We start from the raw sequence: 10,204 nt of genomic DNA, 5'->3' as shown, positions 1-10,204 counted from the left end.
GGGAGGTGGGCACAGGGAGGCGAGCAGAGAGAGGGAGGCAGGCAGAGAGAGGGAGGGGGCAGAGGGGATGTAGGTGAGGAAGGTGGAACAGGGAGGTGGGCAGAGGGAGAAGGATGGAGAGATATGGGTAGAGGAAAGTAAACAAAAGGAAATGGAATGGAGAGAAGTAGAGAGAGGTGGATGGAGACAGATTCTGTAGGAGATATAGAGAGGGGCGGACAGAGAGAAAGGTAGACAAGGAGAGGTGGATGGAGAGGAGGGCCAGAGGAGGTGGAGAGCTTGCAGGGACGGGCTGGCCTGGGCAAGGTGACTAGACAAACTGCCAGTGCCAGATGCCCACAACATGATCCTGGCTCTGCCCACACCCTCCAATATCTGCAGCCAAATACTTCCCTATTTTTTCATGTTCATTTGGATACTGGGCGAGGGAGATTAAGAGAAAAGCAAGGGCTAGGGTTGTGGTTGGGACAGGGAAAAGAGACCTTCCTAGTTCCACCTTTCTCCACCTGCCCTCTCCCTGGCTCCTTCCCTAGGTTCACAGCCCTGATTCCAGGCTCAGACCCTCCATAAACTCACATTCTAGTGAATCTCCTTTGCTGTTCCCTGGCTAAGCCCTGAACTCTCCCTGTGCACATTCCTAGAGGCCCCTTTCAGACTCAGCCCTTGGTTCAGGTTTGGCCCCCTGGGCCTCGATGGGGTGGTGGGGCAGGCATAGACAACTGTAAACATTTTACGTGCCCGCTTCTGCTGGCATGGATGTCAAGTACCAGGGCTGAGCTCCCTGAATCCTGGACTGGACGCTCACAGATGACCTGTGTTCTGAGAATGGCTACAAGAGCAGAATGGTAGGAGAGCTAGGATCGGGGTCAGAAAACCTCTGAAGACCCAGCCAGACTGTCAGGTCTCAGAAGGCTAGACCCTGACACCCAATGTGTCAGGGCTCAGACCAGGAATCTCCTTTTCCCCAGCAAAGCCCCCATCCCCTACCCCTGCGTTCATAAGGAAAAGGATTCTAGATTTAGAGCTGGTCATCTAGTCTGTCTAGACCTTTACAGATAAGGAAAGTTCACATAGGTAGTCCATGGATGAACTAGGATTGGAGCTCACATCCTCTGATGCCCAATCCAGAGAGCCTACAGTGGTCCTACAGTGGTCCAAAGAGCAGAATTTGCAAGAAGAGCATCTGAATGAGCAAGAGGGAAGGCAGCTGATTCATTTTAATTTAATCAGCATTAATTGAGAGCTTCCCAGATTGAGGGCCCAGCCCTGTGATTTCCTAAATCTATGGAACTCCCTCCATTAGTGTAGGTCTGCACCTCCTGCTCTAGTACTAGAGTCCTGTAGGGGTATGAAGAGGTTAAATACCTGAGCCACCATAACCCAACCAGTATATGTCAGAGGAGAGAATTGAGCCCAGGTCTTCCTGGCTCTAGGACTGGCCCTCTCTCCACCATGCCACATTGCTTCTCGAAAGTCAGGATCAAAATGTTCAGGGTACTGTGCTCGGGGCTGAGGATGCAAAGATGAAAAATGACAGTGCCTGTCCTCAAGGAGCTTATAATCTACTGCAGGGAGGGAGAGAAGGAAGGCTACACTATATACACAGATAATACACAGTAGAGAGCCAATGAGGAAATCTAGACAAAGCGATGGGGGAACATTAGAGAAGAGATCACTTCTAACTCAGGGAGGGGATCGGAGAAGGCTTCTTGGAAGAGGCGGAAGCAAAGGAAAAAAAGGCTAAAACAGGTTGAGATAAGGCAGGAGAGTGCTCCAGGTGAGGAACCTAAAGGTCAGAAAGGACAAGGCAAAATTAGGGGCCAGAGATTAAGTCCATCTGGCTGGAATGTAAAGGGGCTAAACCCATGATTTCATTGCTACAGGGAAATTTCTTCTACCAATGCCAATGGGCATCTTCTGCAACCTATAGTCATAGAGACCCACCTGGAGCACTGCGAGTGACTTGTCCAAGGTCACACAGCCAGCATGTGTTGGGGTGAGAATTGGTTCCAGTCACCTGATCCACTCTGCTGCCCACTAGGGTGCAGAGTGAAATAATGGGCAACAAGACTGGATAGGCTGGCATCAGGTGACCACGGAGCACTTTCCATACCAAGTTAAAGGACTATGTAATTTTAGTCGGCCAATAATCAACTAGCATCTATTATTAAGCGTTTACTGTGTGCCGGGTACAGTGTTAAGCACAAGAAATACAAAGAAAGGCAAAAGACAGTACCTGCCCTTAAGGAGCTCATAGTCTAATAGGGAAGAAAACATGTAAATAATTAGGTATATATGATATATATGTGTGTATATACATATATACATACACACAGAGTAGATAGAAGGTAGGAAAAAGAGAGGCACCGGGAGGCACCATAACACGTAGGAGGTGAGATTAGAGCTGAATCTTGACGGAAGTCCAGGAAACCAAGAGGTTGGAGGTTAAGGGAGCAGATTTTTAAAAAATTAATTTATTTTGTTGTTTTCCTTGTTCAGTCATTTCAGTCATGTTCGACCCTTTGTGATCCCATTTGGGGTTTTCTTGGCAGAGAAGCTGGATGGTTCGACATTTCCTTCTCCAGATAATTTTATAGATAGGAAATTGAGGGCCAAATGAGATGAAGTGATTTGCCCAGGGTCACATAGCTAGTAAGTGTCTGAGGCTGGATTTGAACTCAGGTCTTCCTGACTTCAGGCCCAGCGCTCTATCCACTGCGCCACTTGGCTGCCCATGTTAAATATTTACCAATTACATTTTTAAAAAAATTTTTGACATACATTCATTTTTGAAAATTTTGAGTTCCAAATTCTCTCCCTCCATCCCTCAAGAAGGCAAGCATTATGACATCAATTATGCATGTGAAGTCATGCAAAATAAATTTTCGTACCAGCCACATGGATCAGATGTTTTTTGAGGAGGGGAGTGACCTGGTCAGACCGGCCACAGTAAGACTATTTTGTCAACTGTGTAACAAAGCTATGTAGAGGCTAGATTGGGGACCAATGAACAGGTTCTTGCAATAGTCCGCCTGGGAGGTAATAAGGGCAAGAACCAGGGTACTCTCAATAGGGCTGGAAAAGACAGAAGCCCGCACGGCGTAGAATATAAGACTTTAACACTGGAGTCAAGGAGAACCTCAGTTCAGATCTCACCATAGACACTTACTAGCTGTGTGACCCTATGCAGATCACTTCAACTCTCTTGGCCCCCAGTTTCCCGCTCTGTAAAATGAGAGGGTTGGACTCAATTGCCTCTGTGGTCCCGTTATACCTAAGCCTCTGTGGGGTGTAATTCCATCACTCATGACCCATGAGGGCAGATACTCCCAGTGCTCTGCCTGAAGGGCCCACAGGAGCCAGGCCTGCAACTCTCATACACGTCACCCAGAGAGGTTACCGGGTACTCTTGGCCCACCAGGGATTCCATCTAGCACCATGGCTTCCATGTTGGCATAGAGCGTCAGTTTCCAAAACAATGCCCCATTTGTAAGCTGATGTTTTATCCCCAGCTAACCTAGGAGATGGGAAAAGTGGAGGTGTGGGGCAAATCTTTCACCCCGGTCCATAGATGGGGGAGTAGAAGCTCAGAAAAGATAAACAGCAAGGTCATGCAGCCTGGCCACAGCCTGCTGGTTGAGCTCAATGGTCTCTGACAGGTCCTGGCAGCTGACCAACATTGTCTTCAATATGAAGCAGCTGGACCGACCACCCCATGCCTGGTCTCATTCACCACCTCCTGCAGCTCCTTAATTGCCTCAGTAAATGTGTTCAGGCAGTAAAAAGGTGACTTGAATGAGGAACAGCCGGCAGCCCAGCCTCCCCACCACCACCCCCCACAACCTGGCTCTAAGTCTCCTTCCTTCTCCTACCCACTGGCTCCCTCCTTCCCAGGGGATGCTGCCTCATGGGCCTCTCTCTCTCTGCAAGAGAAGAAAAAGCAGCAGGCAGAGCTGAAACTAGGGAGGGGCAATCAGAGCATTTCCCCCAGGGCACCACAATTAGAGGATGCAAAAATTTAACCCATCTATTTCTCCGGTAGCTAGAAGCCCTTAGAGAAATGAATCCTCCCTTCTGCCCAACTGAATTTATCTGAATCGATTCTTATATTCTTTTTACAGCCTAATCATGAAACTGATTGGAGAGGTCATTGTTTGTCCAAGGTGTGTTTCAATGTGGGCCCAAATCCCTAGCCATGCTTCTGGCCATAGGGACCTTGGCCCCTTGACACCGGGCAGATACCCTGGGATTCTGGAACTAGGTTGTCTGGCCTGAACTGTCAGGGGTCCCCTGACTGCAGCCCCTGATCCAAGCCCAATTAGCTGCTACTAGGAATAACAGACTTCATTTTTTTAATTTTTAATATTTGTTTCCAATTGCACGTAAAAACAGTTTCTAACACTTGTTTTTTTTTTAATTTTGAGTTCCAAATTCTCTCCTCCCTCATTGAGAAGGCAAGCAATTGACTTGAATAATTTTAAATTTTAGTTGTATTTTTTCTATTGTCAAAAATTTTATTTTTTAGTCTTCCCTACCCTCCCTCTAAAAAGAAAAAATAAAACCTTGTGCCAAATAAACACAGATGAGCAAAAAAAAAATTCCTGTATTGGCCGTGTCCAAAAATATTTTAGACTTCAGTATTTCAAGAATCAGTGATTTTATCTGAGTGTCTGCTTCTATCACTGATGCTGATCTCAACCCCTTCAGGGCATGGCTTTTGTGAAAGGCAGTAAGTATAGTGTCATCGTAGTAACAGTAAGGATGAAGCCTGTGATTTCATTAGTATTGAGAACTCCCGGACAAGGAAATTCCCCCCACAGGTGCAGGTTAGCGACTTCTCTGCAGTTTAGAATCTGAGGGAACATTTGAGCACTGAGAGGTTAAGTGACTTCCCAGGGTCACCCAACCAGTATATGTCAGAGGCAAGACATGAGCCCAGCTCTTCTTGTGTTCAAGGCCACAGGCCTCCAGCCACAATGTTTGCAATGAGAAGTAGGTGCTGTTATTAGCCCCGCTTATCAGATGAGGCACAGAATGATTGAGTTACTTGCCCAGGGTCACAGACCTAGTAAATAGCTGAGGTGGGATTTGAACCTAGCTCTTCCAGATTCCAAGTCCAGCGATTTGGGTTCACAGACTGCCTCTGATGCTTATCACCAATACCTAAGTCTGGCAAGGATGAGTTTCCTGTAAAAGGAGTTTGTGGTGGATTTGATGGCCTCTAATGAACTAAATTCTAAATCTAGGGTTGTTAAAATTTGGTAGAACTTGCCAGCGTTCAGGCTCTGTAGGCAATGCCCTTGAGAACCCAAGATCAACCCCATGAGAAGGGACTTGAGCAGAATGATCGCAATAACATGCCTCAGGGCTTTCAAAGCTCTTTCCTCCCACCCTATTCTATCTGGGAGGTGGTTCAAGCATTAGGCAATGGAGTTAAGTGACTTGCCCAGGGTCACACAGCTACTAAGTGTCAAGTGTCTGAGGGCAGATTTGAACTCAGGTCCTCCTGACTCCAGGGCTAGTGCTCTATCCACTGTGCCACCTTAGCTGCATTCTTATCCTCACCTTGCAGATGAGCAAACTGAGGCCCCAGAGGTGCCATGACCAACTCACGGTGGCACAGCTCATAGTCGTGTTGGAGCTGGGGCATTGGAAGGCTTGGGGAGGTCCATAGGACTCATCAGTTCTGAGCCCAAAGCCTCTTCCATTGCAGGGATCAGGTGAAGGTTGCATCACCTGGGCCCTGCCTTCAGGGAAACACTCTTTACAAAAACAGACCCGGCAGCCTGTAGGGACGCCTGCTCCTTCTCGATTTCTCCAAGGACCAGCATCCAGCACCGGCTCGCAGGGAGCGGGGCTGCTAATTCTAGAAGAAACCTAAGCACCGAGACCCCACCCCATCCTCCTGACCCCTAAAGACCCCTTTCTCGAGGAAAGCCCTGCTTCCTCCTCGAGGAGCTCAATCAATTGGACGGTGTTTATGTAGGGGTTGGGGGCCCTTTCTCTTCTGTGTTTTGGGAAATGCAGAGTTCTGTGTTCTAACTGGTGAGCCCTGGGGCCCAGAAGGTGTTTGAAAGGTGCTAGAGGAATGGATGGGGGCAAGACGGACAAAGGGGATCCGTAGCCTGGAGTTCTTCAGTCCCCATCCCGGCCCCACCCCCACCCCCCAACCCTGCCATGACTTGCTTCTGTGGTTGGGACTTTAGACGTGTCCTTTCACTTCTCCAAGGCTCCATTTTCCTTTTTGTAAAAGACAATGGAGGGAGGGAGATCTAAGGACCCTTGTCAGCCCTAACAATCTGTGACCCAAAGGGGGAGTCTTCCAGATGAGTCGGGCTAACTTAGGGTTAGTGTGGGGGAGGGAGCAGGGAGAAGAAAAACTGGGATCGTCATCCCCTGAAATCTAGCAAGGAAGTAAGAATATCTTTTGAAAATTCAGATACAATCAAGTCACCATTCCTTCCTAGGGTTGTCTCACCCCCACTAGAGTGTAAACTCCAGGAAGGCAGGGACATTATTTTCGTATCTCCAGCTCTTGGAGGCGACCTTGCCGCACAATAAGCCCTTAATAAATGCCTTTTCATCCATTCATTCATTCTGAGGCCTCTTTGCTCACCCCACCCCCAACCTGACTCTGTCTTTCCTTCTTTCTCTTAATCTCCTCCTCTCTCTATCTTTCGCTCATTCTCTGTCTCTGCCTCTCTCTCTCGCTCTCTTTCTCTCTATCTCAGTTTCTATCCCTTTCTCTCCCCACCCCCCACTGCCCTTCTCACTATATCTCTTTCTGTCCTCTGTCTCTTTTTGTCTCTGTCTGTCTATCCTCACCTCCTCCACTGTCTCTCTCACTGTCTTTCTGTCTCTGTCTTTCTCTCAATCTGTCTCTGTCTCTCTCCCTCTCTCCCTCTCTTTCTCACTCAGTCTCAGTCTGTCTCTCTATCCCCACCATTCCACTGTCTCTCTCACTGACTCTGTCTTTCTTTCTCTCAATCTCTGTCTCTATCTCTGTTCTTCTCTCTCTTTCTCTCTCTGTCTGTCTCTCTCCCCACCCCCACTGCCCTTCTCACTGTATCTCTTTTTTTCTGTCTCTCTATCCCCCACTCCTCACTGCCCCTCTCATTGTGTCTCTTTTTGTCTCCGTCTCTGTCTTTCTGTGTCTCAGTCTCAGTCTCTCTCCCCTCCCTCACTGCCCCCTCACCGTGTCTTTGTTCTCTGTCTCTGTCAGTCTGTCTGTCCATCTTTCTCTATCCCCGCTTCATCACCCCTCTTTCTGTATCTTTCTGTCTCTGTCTGTCTCTCTAGACCCCATCTCTCACGGCCCCTCTTTCTATGTCTCCGTCTGTCTATTTGTCTCCCTTCCTCCCTTTCCCTGTCTCTCCATCCCTTCTTCTCCCCCCCTCTCCCTCCTACAGTCTGTCCACACTCAGGCTCTGGAATAAGCCCTCCTGGACAGGAAGTCAGGGGACTTCTGTTCTGATCATTCAGCCCAGACTTGGGAGCAGCCAGTAAAAGGTCAGTTACATTTCACAAACATGGTGTCTGCTGTGTTCCAGTAACCCTGCTGGGCACTGTGTATACAAAGATTAATGAACCTGCCCTCAAGAAGCTTCCAGTCTAGTAGAGATGACATTGAGAAACTGGAGGAAAGAGGGACCACTTTCACTTGAACGGAGGGTGGGGAACAGAAGTAGAGCCAAGGCAAGGGAAATAAGAGATGGTGGGCCAAGAATATGTGCGGTGGGATAAGAGACTAGGAACCAATGGGCCATAGCTTTAGAGCTGGAAGGGACCTTTGAGTCTAGCTAGACTAACCCCCTCATTTTACAGATGGGGAAACTGAGGCCCAGAGAGGGAAATGGTTTGCCCAAGGTCACAGAGGTAGCATGTGGCAGAGCTGGAATACAAACCCAGCTGCATTGCACTGCATTGCCTGGCCTTCCCAGGTAGAGGCAAGTCTAGAATGAGACAATTATAGAAGGACATGGGTTTGAATCCCAACTTGGCCACTGATTCCGTGTGGGGCAGAGTCACTTCCTTCTCTGGGCTTTCTCCTCTGTCTAAAGAAAGGGTTGATTGGTCTTCATGACTTCTAGCTCTAAAGTCCAAGATCACATCAGATGCCCCTGGAAGCTCCTTCCTTTCCCTTGTCTTTCCTTCTCTTCCTTCCCCTTCCCATTCCTTCCTTTCTTTCCCACCAGAGTAGAGTCTTTGAAGAAGAAACCAGCAAACCACTCCAGTATCTTTACCAAGAAAATCCCAGATGGGGTCACAGAGAGTCAGACTCAACTGAAACAACTCAACACCAAATTCTGTGTGACCCTGGGCAAGTCATTTAACTTGTTTGCCTCAGTTTCCTCATCTGCAAAATGAGTTGGAGAAGGAAATGGCAAACCACTCTAGGATCTTTGCCAAGAAAACCCCAAACAAGGTCACGGAGAGTTAGACACAGCTGAACAACGACAGAAATGGAGTCTTAGGCTTTGGAAGGGGCAGAAAAGCCCTCACAGAGCCGGGGATGCAGAGGACCCCCTGCAGATCGGCTTGATCCGTGTGTCCTGCCACGTCAGGCCGCTAAGTGGTATGATGAAGGGCCTAGATACCTGGGGTGAAAGGGTGTTCCCAAAACAATCTTCTGCTGATGCAACAGCAGGTCTCCAGAGCTTCCAGGGCCAGGCTGGGGCTGAGACAACAGCTGTCTCATGAATCTTGGGATTGTTTTCCTGGAGTCACACAGATTCCCCACCCCTCTCCCCCATCTCCTGGGCCCAGCCACTGTGGTAACCCAAGCAATCACAAGGGCCTCCCCCCTCTTGAGTCTCACACCCCAGGGAAGAGAGGCTAATGTTTGGAACAGCTAGAGCTGGCAGGGACCAAAAGCCACCTACTTACAATATGAGAGATGCTTGGTTAGTGAACTCTGCCTGAAAAGGATCTTGAGGTTTCAGCAGACCCCATGCTCAGTAGGACTCAGCTGTGTGGTGAAGTAGCCCCACAAAAACGAAAGCAACTGTAAATTGCATTAGGAGATGTGTCCTCTTCAGGAATAAGGAAGAGATAAGTCCCTCCCAGCTCTGCCCAGGTCAGACCACGGGTAGAGGATTGTATACTGTTCTGTACATTTTAGGAAGGGCGTTGATACACTAGAAAGCATACAAAGGAGAGCAACTAGGATCGTGAAGGGTCCTGAGATCATGCCATATGAGGACATGTCAAAAAAAATTAAAGCTGGGCATGGTGGCTGATAAGTACAGTCCCCACTACTGGGAAGGCTGAGTCTGCAGGATTGCTTGAGCTCAGGAGTTCTGAGCTGCAGGAAGGCTGAAGCTCATCGGATGTTCTCACTAAATCTGGCACCAAGGGTGAGCCCCCAGGAATAGAGAGAGGTGGACTGGCCCAGGTCAGAAAAGGAGGAGGCCAGAGATTCAGCACCTACCCAGCTGAGAGATATAGGAAGAACTAGTCTCAAAAAAAACATTTTTTTAATTATAGATGTTCAGTCTGGAAAAAGAAAAAACCAAGGTGGGTATGATGGCTGTCTTCAAATATCTGAAGGGCTATTGACCCTAGAGGGTAGGCCTAGAAGCAATGGGTTTGCTAGAAGGAAAAACTTCCTAACATTCTGAGTTGTCCCATATGGAATGGACTTGGGAAGAGAGGAGAGCAAGGAAAGAGATGAGAGGACTTCACGCTGAAGCTGGATAATCCTTTATCATCAGCAACATGCATTTATTAAGCACCTGCTACACGCCATGTGCTGTACTAAGTAGGAGACACAAACAAAAAGCAAAAGCTATCAGGGAGCTTTCGTTCTATAAGATACACATAGAGTAGATGAAAGGTAGTATTAGAAAAAAAGACCTCTTATAGAAGGTGGCAAGGAAACCAGGGATTCTAAGAGATGGACACGAAGAGGGAGGGCATTCCTGGCACTGGGGACAGCCAATGCAAAGGCAGGGAGATGGAGAAGCATGGATGAGGCCAGGGCAGCTGGACCACAGCTCAGCCACGTTCCTGGAGGGAAGAAATGGGTAAGAAGACCAGAAAGATGGGAAGAGGCCAGTTGGACTCCGGCCTTCTAAAGTCCCTCCCAACTCTGACATTCTGGGATCCTCCAGCCCAGAGGCCCAGGAAAATCTTCCCTGAGATTAGAAGCCTTTCAAGAAGAAGAACAAACGTCGGTGGGAAGGGAAAGACAGCCCCCAGGCCT

General features: G+C 48.4%; 1 protein-coding gene across 1 annotated transcript in view; it reads right to left on the bottom strand.

Annotated features, from left to right (window-relative positions):
- Nucleotides 1-8,975, bottom strand: part of CALML6 (calmodulin like 6) — a 35,169-nt gene extending 26,194 nt beyond the window's left edge. The window contains exon 1 of the mRNA XM_027855201.1: nt 8,887-8,975. The gene's annotated coding sequence lies outside the window, so the exon portion shown is untranslated. The remainder of the gene's footprint in view (nt 1-8,886) is intronic.
- Between the last annotated feature and the right edge of the window lie 1,229 nt (nt 8,976-10,204).

Source organism: Vombatus ursinus, unplaced genomic scaffold (genome assembly GCF_900497805.2).
Source record: "Vombatus ursinus unplaced genomic scaffold, bare-nosed wombat genome assembly UNPS02010822.1, whole genome shotgun sequence".
NCBI lineage: Eukaryota > Metazoa > Chordata > Mammalia > Diprotodontia > Vombatidae > Vombatus > Vombatus ursinus.
This window is presented reverse-complemented; position numbering and strand designations above follow the sequence as displayed.